Consider the following 12,288-nt stretch of genomic DNA (forward strand, 5'->3'; position numbering starts at 1 on the left):
GTAATCTCAGTGGGTGAATAGTGAAAAGCCCTTTTTACACCACTTCTAATGACAGTATCTCGTATAATAATTTTGTATGTTTATGGATGTGATATAACTGAGACCAGATGACACTGAGCTACTAAGTGTCATTAAGATGTCACCAGAAACACAACAACATAGCTTGTAATGAGCGTTTCTGTCTTATTATTTGTAAATAGTTAATATTTAATATAAACAGGCCTGTGGGATGTGATTTCAATCTCACAGGTCTTGATTATGTATTCTCTATTTTCATCAGATTGGAGGATTGCTAACGTTGTACCATTGTTTAAAAAGGGAGTGCAGGATAGACCGAGTAATTACAGGCCAGTCAGTCTAACCTCAGTGGTGGGCAAATTATTGTTTATCCTGTCCCTCCAGAATTGATTCCAGTCACTTAGAAAGGCATGGAGTAATCAAGGACAGTCAGCATGGATTTGTTAAAGGAAGGTTGTGTCTGACTAACTTGATTGAAATTTTTGAGAAGGTAACAAGGAGATCGATGAGGGTAGTGCATTTGATGTAGTCTATGCGGTTTTTAGCAAGGCTTTTGACGAGGTCCAACATGGCAGACTGGTCAAAAAAGTACAAGCCCATGAGATCCAAGGGAGATCAGGAGCTGAGGAAATTCTTTTTCACCCAGAGGGTGGTGGGGGTCTGGAACTCAATGCCTGGGAGGGTGATAGAGGCAGAAACCCTCAATTCATTTAAAAAGTACCTGGATGTGCACCTGAAGTGCCGTGACCTACAAGCTTGTGGACCAAGTGCTAGAAAGTGGGATTAGACTGGATGGCTCATTTTCGGCCAGCGCGGACAGGATGAGCCGAATGGCCTCCCTCTGCTGTAAAATTTCGATGATTCTATCTGTTTGAATTAGTTTCAAAATGTAACCATTGCTATGTAAACCATGGGCAGTGCTTATTTCCTTGCCAATTTCTTCTCATCAAGTTGGTGCCGCTTGATATGTTGGCAAAAGCTCTTAGAAAAGTTTTTTGGCATCACTAATTAAATGTTGTAATCAAATTTATAACAGTACTATTGACCAATTGACTTCTTTCTATCATAAAAAGCAAAAGGTTTCAATTTAAAGTAATAACATGAAGATTTGAAATTTCTCTTACTGAGTTCAAAGTTCTTCCTCCTACACAGAATATTTTGTCTCCAATAGTAGCCATTCCATGGTCACACCGGGCAAATGTCATGGATTGGTTAATGATCCATCGTTGCAGTCTTGGGAGGTAGCTGTACATGTCTTTTAGAGCTTTTCCTGCTGAGAATCCACCTGATGGACGTGATAAAGTAGCTAAATATTATATACACTGCTGTAAAGTGCACATAACTCAGTTTTGAAATACAAGAATGCATTTAGTTCTTGTAGAATACACTTGTCTGAACATCTGGGGGTCAATTTTCGGATGGCCAAGCGGGTGCGTTCGTGGCGGGGGGGGGGGCTCCTAAAATTGAGGATTCCCGGAGTGGGTCCGGAGCCCGGCTCCAACCCACCCACTTCCGGGTTCCCCAATGATGCGAATCGGTGCGCACGCAGCCCCCGCATGCAGGACTCCCACCGGCAATCAAAGCCAGCGGGATCCCACTTAAGATCATTATCTGGGTACTTGAGGTCGTTTTCAGACCTCATTTGTTGGAGATTTTAGGAGGATTCGGATTTTGGACTACCCAGAGTGTGTTTCCCATGCTGGGGAAAACACTCCCTGCTAAAACAGATGTGTTGCAGCTAGCAGCCTGTGGCAGCTGCAGAGGCCCATTTAACAGGTGCGGGGTGAACCCTCATTCATTGCAGCAGGGCACTCTGTCACCTCAGACAAAGTTTTGCCTGCCACACCGTTGTCTCCACACTCAAAATTATTAAATCATACCGTTAACTCTGCTGTCCAAACACATTTACCAACTTTGTAGACCCCCTCACACTCACACCGTCAGGATGGAGGGGGATCCATTGCTGCATTCATCACTCCATTGGAGGACGAGCAACATCACCAGCCTCGCCAGGCATGTCGTCCAGCTCGGCCACGTGGAGCTACACAACACAGTACTGCGCAACAGGCACCTGCACAAAGTAGTCGTGCAACTACACATACACCGACTGTAGGGTGACCCAATGGGTGGCATCAAGGGTGTTCATGGAGAACCTCATGAAAGGACATTATTGCACAAGCCAGTCAAGAATAGCCAAGACGTGGCAGTAGTGGTGACAATGCAATATGTAAGGTGAGTTGATCAGAAATCAAATCTAAGTAAAAACCATGGCAAACCCTCAAACACCCTTGTGCATCCCCTTCATGCCACGACACATTTGCCTTACGCTTCCTACTACACATATGCGATGCATGCCCTGTGGCTGCAGCACAGGGAGTGGCAGGTGGGGTGAGGCTGACCATGAAAGAGATGCATGAGAGGGTGAGAATGAGACAGAGCCATGAGATTGTATGAGGATTGGGTTGAGTGGTAGTGGTGGGATGAGTACTGGCGAGGTGAGTAAGTGCAGATAAGATGAGGATGAGCTTTGAGTGGGTGTGAGGAGTGATGTGCTAGAGTAGTTTTGGCAGTGCAGAGGAGATGTGGGGTGGGGGCGGTGATGTGGCAGATGGAGTGTAGGGGAATGAGTAAGTGCACTCACTTCGGCTGACCTAGTTAGGTCATTGCAGCGCCTCCTGCACTGTATGCAGGTGCATGATATGTTGGTGGTGCGAGTGACCTCCTCTGCCACCTCGAGCCAGGCCTTCGTGGTGGCGGAGGCAGGCCACTTCCTCCCGTCCGCCGGGGAGAAGATCTCTGTCCTCTCCCTCCTCCTCACCCCATCCAGTAGGACCTGGAGTGAGGCATCATGAAACCTGGGAGCAGCCTTCCCCCGGGCTGCTCCATGCTGTAATTTTGGCTCCTTTCTGCAGCATCAGTCAGCAGAGGACTGCCCCTTTAAATAGGACTCCTCCAGCTGACAGCCTATGATGCGGGTGCGCAGCTTTCCAGCGTGAAACCCGGAAGCCAAGGTAAGTGGCGTCAATTTACTTACGATCGCGTGGGGAACCCATCGATTTTACTGGGCGGGGTTACCCACACGTCCAGTCGATTCCCCCGCTGGCAACCCGCCTCCCTAATATCGGGCCCCTGGATTCAAACATCATAATTCAGTACTTCATTCAGATTCTTTCACTGCATGAAAGTCTTATGGGAACTGCTGAAGCTCTGCATTACTTCCATTATGAATTCTCTCGGTGGACAGTAGCAAGCAGATGCCAAGTACTTATGCGTGTACATGAAAAGTCAGTTACTAGGGGTAACTCTTTTAGCAATGAACTGATGACCAGCACAGAAGAGGCCTAGGAGGAGGTCCTAAAATGAATAACGGGTGGAAAAATAAATGCAGGAAAATAAGAAAATATCATTTATCTATTATTATACATTAAATTCTGTTTATGCGGCATGCGTTTCATTGAAAAATTATTGCAAGTACCTGTTTCTCCTCTGGGTGGCACTGTGTTAGGTATTTTCAATGTTAAAGGTGACCCTTAGTGACAATAGCTGCTATTTTGTACTGCAAGTATGCAACCTTGTGATTGTGCAATCTGGCCACCGGGTTCCCATAATTATTCAAAATGCTTTCTGAAACTTTTTTTCATCCATCTTTCCCTCAGTAACTTGAAATTTCTAATGTTAAAGAAAGAACAAACTTGCATTTAAATAGTACCTTTCATAACCTACTTTTGAAGTGCGGCCACAGCCAATGCGTACAGCAAGTTCCCACAAGCAACAATTAGATAAATGACCAAATAATTTGTTTTAGTGAAATAAAAACACAACATGCTGGAAACACTCAGCAGGTCAGGCAGCATCTGTGGAGAGAGCAACAGAGTTAACGTTTCAGGTCGATGACCGTTCATCAGAACTTTTCTGACCTCTTTTCTCAGGGCTCTTTCCTTTAGAAAAGTGAAGGCTGAGGGGAGACCTGATAGAAGTCCTTGAGATAATAAAAGGGTTTGATAGGGTCAACATGGAGAAAATGTTTCCACTTTGTGGGGGAGTCCATAACCAGAGGTCATACATATAAGATAGTCACAAAGAAATCCAATAAGGAATTCTGGAGAAACTTATTTACCCAAAGAATGGTGAGAATGTGGAATGTGCAACCACATGGAGTAGCTGTGGCAAATCGTATTGATGCATTAAGGGGAAGCTAGATAAGCACACAAGGCAGAAAGGAATAGAAGGGTATGCTGATAGGGTGAGATGAAGTAGGGAGGGAGGAAGCTCGTGTGGAGCAAAAACGTCAGCATAGACCAGCTGAGCCGAATGGCCTGTTTCTGTGCTGTAGACTCGATGTGACCTCTTCGAAAAGCCTGGGCTTGGACTTTCTATTGTTGTCCAGAGCTGTGACTTTGTGTGCTGAATTTGGATTGTGTAGTTTGAACATATTCAGTGTATCTAATTTCCCAGGACACATCGGTATTCAGCTCTACCAATGGACATTTTTTATAACTCCTAGCAAGTTCTAGTCAGTAGTTTTTCTTCAAATAATTTTGGAAAACATGAGCACAAATTTCAAAAGATTATCGAAGTAAAATTTAAATTGAGTGTTTTTAAAAGAAATCATCTAAGTGTGAAAGAACTGATAGCAAAAAGCAAAATACTGCATCTGCTGGAAATCTGAAACAAAAACAGAAAATGCTGGAAACATACAGCAGATCAGTCAGCATCTGTGCAGATTACCGATGTTAACGTTGTGGGCCCTTCTTCAAATCTCAAAAGGAAGAGTGGACAAGCTTATTAATACAGTCAGAAAAAGGGAGGGGGAAAATGTATGTATAAAATTTAAAAATATGACAAACCCAGAGGGGAATCATGAGTTGAATGATGGAACAGATTACCTCAGTCCAGTAATAGACAGAAACATTAAGGCATTAAAGAATAACAACTTGCATTTATATAGTGCCTTTTAATGTAGTAAAACGTCCCAAGATGCATCACAGGAGCGTTATCGAACAAAATTTGACACTGAGCCACATAAGGAGATATTAGAACAGGTGACTAAGAGATAGGTTTTAAGGAGCATCTTAAAGGCGGAGAGGTTTAGGGAGGGAATTCCCGAACTTAGGGCCTAGGGAGCTGAAGGCTCGGCCGCCAATGGCGGAGCGATTAAAATTGGGGATGCGCAAGAGGCCAGAATTGGAGGAGCGCGGAAATCTCAGAGGGAGACAAAGGGTGTGTAAATAGCTATGGCATGGGAGGCCTGTGGAAATGGAGATATGGAAAACCTGGGGGTCAGTTATAGAATTAAAGCAGGTTTGAAAATGTGGATATAGCTAAAGTCAATGTTGAGATCGGAGGGTTGAAGGGTGCCTAGGAAATATTGTTCTTGAAGCTTATGTTGAGCTCCCATTTTCTTGCACTAGTAATTGGGGGAGAGGGTGGGAAAGGTATATTTTTCCCCCCAATCCCCACTCAAATGCACCCTGCAGCCACTGCTATCTTATTTTTCTGCCCCACCACACCATATCACCCATCAATTCCTACCGGAAAGACAAGACAAGACAAGGCAAGGAGAGGAGCAGGTGATGCCTGAGCACAGCAGTAAAGAAGAGACAGAAGCAGAAGAGTTGATACAAAGAGAAACAGCAGCACAAAGATATCAGAGGTAGATAAGGGCAATATTTTTCAACTTGCTGCGTACAACGCCAAGAGAAATTGACTAATAACAACTTGCATTTATATAGCACCTTTTAATGTAATAAAACATCCCAAGGCATTTCACAGGAGCATTATCAGATAAAATTTGGCACCGAGTCACACAATGAGATATTAGGACAGGTGACCAAAAATTTGGTCAAAGAGGTAAGTTTTCAGGAGCATCTTAAGAGGAGAGAGAGGTTTAGGGAGGGAATTCCAGATTTTAGGGCCAAGACAGCTGAAGACACAGCTGCCAATGGAGGGGTGAAGGATATCAGGGATGCACAAGAGGCCAGAAATGGAGGAACGCAGAGTTCTCCAAGGGCTATAGGAGGTTACAGAGATAGGGAGGGGTGAGGCTAAGGAGGGATTTGAACTCAAGAATGAGAATTTTAAATTTGAGGCGAAGCTGGACCGGGAGCCAATGTAGGTAACAATACAAAACCCTTACTCGGTGCTATATAAACAGTAGCTCCATACTGTCAGGAGGGTAACTGGAGTAACTAGTTTGTTAAAAGTTAATCAAAGTTATGAGGGTCGGGTAGCTGTACTGAAGCTTCTGTTTTTGGAGTTGGAAGACTTGAGCTCATATTACTGCAATAACTGATGTGTGTGTTCAGATTCCCATAGAAGTGAGTTTTTTTAAGCATAGGCATTCCTCTTCTGGTGCACTCAATTGCATTTTTTGGCTAGTTCATAGAATCATAGAAAGGTTACAGCACGGAAGGAGGCCATTCGGCCCATCGAGTCCGTGCCGGCTCTATACAAGAGCAGTCCAGCTAGTCCCACTCACCCTCCCTATCCCCATAGCCCTGCAAAGTTTTTCCTTTCAATTACTTATCTAGTTCCCTTTTGAAAGCCATGCTTGAATTTGCCTCCACCGCCCCCCCGCCACCCCCGGGTAGTGCATTCCAGATCACAACCACTCGCTGTGTAAAACATTTTTTCCTCATGTCACCTTTCGTTCTTTTGCCAATCACCTTAAATCTACGTCCTCTGGTTCTCGGCCCTTCTGCCAATGGGAATAGTTTCTCTCTATCTACTCTGTCTAGACCCTTCGTGATTTTGAATACTTCTATCAAATTTCCTCTCAACCTTCCCTGTCCCAAGGATGAACAACCCCAGCTTCTCCAGTCTATCCATGTAACTAAAGTCCCTCATCCCTGGAATCATTCTAGTAAATCTCTTCTGAACCCTCTCTTAAGGCCTTCACATCTTTCCTAAAGTGCGGTGCCCAGAACTGGATGCAGTGCTCCAGTTGTGGCCAAACCAGTGTTTTATAAAGGTTTATCGTGACTTCCTTGCTCTTGTAGTCTATGCCTCTATTTATAAAGCCCAGGATCCTATATGCTTTTTTAACTGTTTTTTCAACCTGCTCTGCCACCTTTAATCATTTGTGTACATATACCCCCAGATTTCTCTGTTCCTGTACCCCTTTTAGAATTGTTCCCTTTAGTTTATATTGCCTCTCCTCATTCTTACTGCCAGAATGAACATTAAATTCCATCTGCCACCTGCCCGCCCATGCCACCAGCCTGTCTATATCCTCTTGAAGTCTATCACTATCTTCCTCACTGTTCACTGCACTTCCAAGTTTTGTATCATCTGCAAATTAATTAACAAATACTACTGCTAATAACACTGCTGCTAAAAGTTAACTTTCTGCAGATTATACCCTACTATCTTTTTTCCCCTCTCTATTTCACTTCTCAGGCAGTGCACCAACTATAGGCTGGCCAGCTCAGTACCTACGGATGTGCTGCTGTTGTGCTAGGAGGTTTGCAAAAGTGGTCCTATGATGAGTATCCCTAAATCTCCTCCCCACAATGCTTCTTTTACTAGACAGTTTATTTTATTAGTAGGGTGTGGGAGTGAGACAAAGTATTTTCTCTGGTACAAGTCTGCACAGGACCTGTACACTTTGAGATGAATAATATTGAAATACCACTCTTCCACGTATTACATATAGTTGTTAGTTCCCTTTATCCTCACCTGAAATGTAAAGAATGCCTTTGTGTACAGCCCCAGTGTGGTCCGCCACCGCCACAGGGAAAGCTGTTACAAACTCCCACTTGTTCTCTTCGGACTTGTATTCTTCCACTGTATTTGTGAGGTTCCCTAAATGTGTCCCCCCTGCCACAGAAATAATATGGTCTAAAACTGCATCCACGTGAAACCGTGTGCGCCTTTCCAGCATGCCAGCAACCTGAAGCCATGAGCTATTCCTTGGATCAAACCGAAAAACCTGGGTAAGGAAAAAAAACTAAATGTGACCAAACTACTGGCTGAACTATTTTAGTTGATTTTTCTAAATGCACACTCTGGTGCAGAGCCTCACCCAATAGGAGCAGATATACAGAAAATTAACCTATATTGTTAATTATTATGAAAATGATATGACACTATCAAAGTAGTGTGCAATTTATTATAATACTTTGAATGTCTTTGTATGTCTTTCTGATACTTTTGATTCAATTACACAGCTTTTTGTTAACACCCTTTGATCTGGTTTGCATGTTACTTACAAGTTTAGAGTGTTTTTCTTTTTTCTTTTTTTTTCCTCACTAATTTTCTTGCTTTCTCTTCTGCAAACATTGATCCGTTCCCCAGAACGAATTAGTGGGCACCCTCCGATTCCTTGCCCAGGTGGTCTCTCTATATATATTTATTTAAAGCATTGGTAGGTTATCGACACACAGATGGGCATCACAGCTGAGCTTAATCGTAACCTCACCAGGTGCCCACACGTGCATTTTGCAGTGGGGATTGCTGGATAGCAATCAGGAATGTGAACCCTGACTGATTTTTCTTCTCCCTAACCAGGGCTGTTGCGATCAGTTGTAGTCTCAGAACTGCTGCCCTAGCTGAGATCAGCTGATTCAAGAGACCAGGAACGAAACCTGGGATTTTCCTGGTCTGTATGGCGCTGCTTCTAACTGTGTAAACCTGCTGAGCTATCGGAGGAAATTACATCTTTTTAGTTTCTCCATTCCTCCATCTCTTCACAACACTACCCTTCTGTCGTAAATCATTTAACAAACTTGAGAGAGGGCTGACAGATAACCTGTTCCCTAGCATATGTCTGAATCACATTTTGAAGCAGCTACTAAGTAGCAGTATGGTGAGGTTTCCAATTTTTACATCGCCTCTCATCATTACCACCTGTAGATGGCTCAGCTGACACCAACAAATCTCTCTTTCAGGGACGTGTCAAGGAGATTCCATATCCTCATGCTCTTTGGTATAGTAGATTAGTATGGCAATAAAGTACCTTGACAGTACCTGAGGTTTCCTTTTTAATCGATCATAAAGGACCAACTTTAAAGGCATTAAGATAATTCTTGCAAAATTTTATAAATACTTCATATAGTATTCTAGAAACATTTAAATGTTCTCTCTTATTGTGAAAATTAATCAAGCATTCATTTTGCCTGGAAAATGTAAAGTTAGATTCTCTCTCTGCATTACATTCACCAGCAAATAAAAATCTCCAACTAAGTTGTGATGTGGAGATGCCGGTGATGGACTGGGGTTGGCAAATGTAAAGAATCTTACAACACCAGGTTATAGTCCAACAAATTTATTTGAAAATCACAAGCTTTCGGAGGCTTTCTCCTTCGTCAGGTGAATGTGGAAAACATTCACCTGACGAAGGAGAAAGCCTCCGAAAGCTTGTGATTTTCAAATAAATTTGTCCAACTAAGTTGTCTCTAGCACTGAAGCAATATTTCTTCATTTAATCTTAAACCTTCAGTAATAAAGTAGCAATCCACATATGAAGCAAAAACATAATTGAAATGAGGATATGGGTGCATGCATGTGTAACTAGTTTATATTTATACAGACTCTGTCATAGCAAAACCTAAATATCAACTTGAATACAATTTCCTGTGAAAAGTACTGTAATTTGGAATATTTTTACATCAGTAAACTGATTTGACATCACAAAGTTGACTCTTGTACATAAATCTAATATCTCATTGATTTTATTTTCTTTCTCAGCATTACCAGTATAGAAATATTGCTGTCTTTGGACTGCAATGAATTTTGTCTTTTAGTAGTATTTTACTGCCAGAGCTATGCTTGTCAAAAATTGGCAATGCACAGAACTCATGATATCTTCCTATAATTCTGCGGGGAAGCTGATTACACGCTGGCTGCAGAAGTTGATGTTCTACAATTTGAGATAACTAGATTTGTTGGCCCTAATTTTTAGAAGTGGTTGGCCACAACTGGAATATTGTTGTCCAGTTCTGGGCACTGCACTTTAGGTAAGAGGCCTTAGAGAGGGTGGAAGAGATTTACTAGAATGATTCCAGGGATGAGGGACTTTAGTTACGTGGATAGACTGGAGAAGCTGGGGTTGTTCTCCTTGGAATAGAGAAGGTTGCGAGGAGATTTGATGGAGGTATTCAAAATCATGAAGGGTCTAGACAGAGGAGATAGAGAGAAACTGTTCCCATTGGCGGAAGGGTCAAGAACCAGAGGGCATAGATTTAAGGTGATTGGCAAAAGAACCAAAGATGACATGAGGAAAAACTTTTTTACACAGCGAGTGGTTAGGATCTGGAATGCATTGCCCGAGGAGGTGGTGGAGGCAGATTCAATCATGGCCTTCAAAAAGGAACTGGATAAGTACTTGAAAGGAAAAGATTTGCAGGGCTATGGGGATAGGGCGGGGGAGTGGGACTCGCTGGATTGCTCTTGCATTGAGCTGGCGCGGACTCAATGAGCCGAATGACTTTCCGTGCTGTAACCTTTCTATGATTCTATGACTCTATGGCAAAGTTTTATTTTACCACAAAAGTGGCTCAGCATGGACTAAACTTGGGTTCACTCATTCTGTGCTGAGTTGGCTGATCTCGACTGAGGTAGTGTTCAAGGTATTAAGGGGATTGGCAAAGGAAAAGTCAGCTGTTCTTGATCGCAACCTCATGACCCCTGCTCGAAAATGGCACTTATGGTGAGCACAGGATCCTATTTAGCTATCGTACGCCCTATGGCTAAAGCTTGCTGTCACACACTGTCTGTATTCCCACAGGAAGCAAAGCAGTTTGGGTGAGAACCTGAGGGTAACCACCAAAGAGGATCAGCACTCTTAGGAGAGGGAAGGGAGAAATGTGTCGGTTATGGAAGTAGGGAGAAGTAAGTTAGGAAAATTAATAAAATTAGGATTTTTAAAAAATCAATTTTTAAAGAAATGCCCAGCTATGCTGGCTAGTTGTCATCGTATTTTAACTTGCAGTAGGCCATAGCTTTAACAGAATTTAGTACTTTTAAATAAAAGCTGCAGGGAGGAACTAAAAGTGTCAAGCTGTTTATAAATATTTCTTGTAGCATCACTTTGAAAATATTTATTGTCATAATGGAAGCAAACCAAAGAACTGTGTAGTTTGTGTGCTCTGGCAGTGATATCTGTTTATTCTAAGTTCTGGATCCGGAAGCAAATGGAGGTCAGCAATAGGTGCTTCAGTAAGTGACTTCACAAGCAAGGCTAAACCAGAAAACCACTTAGATTTATATAGTGTCTTTAATGTAGTAAAATGTCCAGGGGCAGAAGCTGATATTGAGCAGAAGAGGTGACTGAATGTATGGTCAAAGAGGCAGGATTTGAGGCTGATTTTGAAGGTGGGAGGTCGAAAGATGGAAAGGTTAGAAAAAGAATTCCAGACTGTAGGGCTAAGACAGCTGAAAGTTTTGTCACTGAAGGTGGGATGGAAGGACGCAGAGGAGGCCAAAACTGGAAGAGTGGAGATTGAGGTGCTGGAGGAGGTCATAGAGGTAGAGAAAGGCAAGACCACGGAAGGCTTTGAAAATGAGGATGAATTTTGAATACAGGTGATAAGAGAGCAGGATAGGATTCAAGTGTGGAGTTTTGGACAAGCTTGGGTTTTATGTAGGGTGGAGCTTAGACAAAGCTGTGGATGAGGGGTTTAGAGGTGATGGGCGTGAGGCAAGAGCAGAGATGGGCAATATGGAGGAGTTAGAAATAAGCAGGTTTGTTCATGTATGAGACACAGGGTTTGAAGATAAGCTTAACTGACAGTATACAGGTTGTGCACTGCCCAGTTCAGCTTGAGAGAGTAGCCAAGGAGTGGATGGAATTGGAGCTAGGATACAGCTTCTGGCTGGAGGAAAACAAGCTGGCTTTGAGTCAAGTATGGTTGCAGTGAGGTGGCGCCCGGCATGCATATGCAAGCTGATCTCTTAAGTCCCTAGAAGTCGCAAAATAGTTGTAATCATTGCAAATGTTGAAATCTCTCCTTTGGTCTTGATAGTCAGCTTAGAATAATTTTTCTTCCATCAAAAGTAATAAATTAAATTTGTCAAGTTTACAGCATTTTTAACTCAAGAAAATTAGTTGCAACTGATGTGAGACATCAAACCAGTATTAAGTTACAAAGAATCGACACAGTACTGATCACTGCGGGACACCACTTCCCACTTTCTGCCAGACTGCAAAAACTTTTCTTAACTCCTACTCTCGTTTTGTAGTCATCTTTCAATCCATTCTGCTACCTAGCCCCTGACTCCATATGACCTGACCTTTGTCATGAGCCTCTTGTGTGGCATCTTATGGAAAGC

At 42.8% G+C, this 12,288-nt stretch overlaps 1 protein-coding gene across 3 annotated transcripts in view; it reads left to right on the forward strand.

Moving 5' to 3' along the window:
• The window catches only part of LOC137300502 (mucin-22-like), a 67,984-nt gene that overhangs the window by 48,572 nt on the left and 7,124 nt on the right, over positions 1-12,288 (forward strand). The gene's annotated exons all lie outside the window — the stretch shown is intronic.

This window comes from Heptranchias perlo, chromosome 31, assembly GCF_035084215.1.
Source record: "Heptranchias perlo isolate sHepPer1 chromosome 31, sHepPer1.hap1, whole genome shotgun sequence".
NCBI lineage: Eukaryota > Metazoa > Chordata > Chondrichthyes > Hexanchiformes > Hexanchidae > Heptranchias > Heptranchias perlo.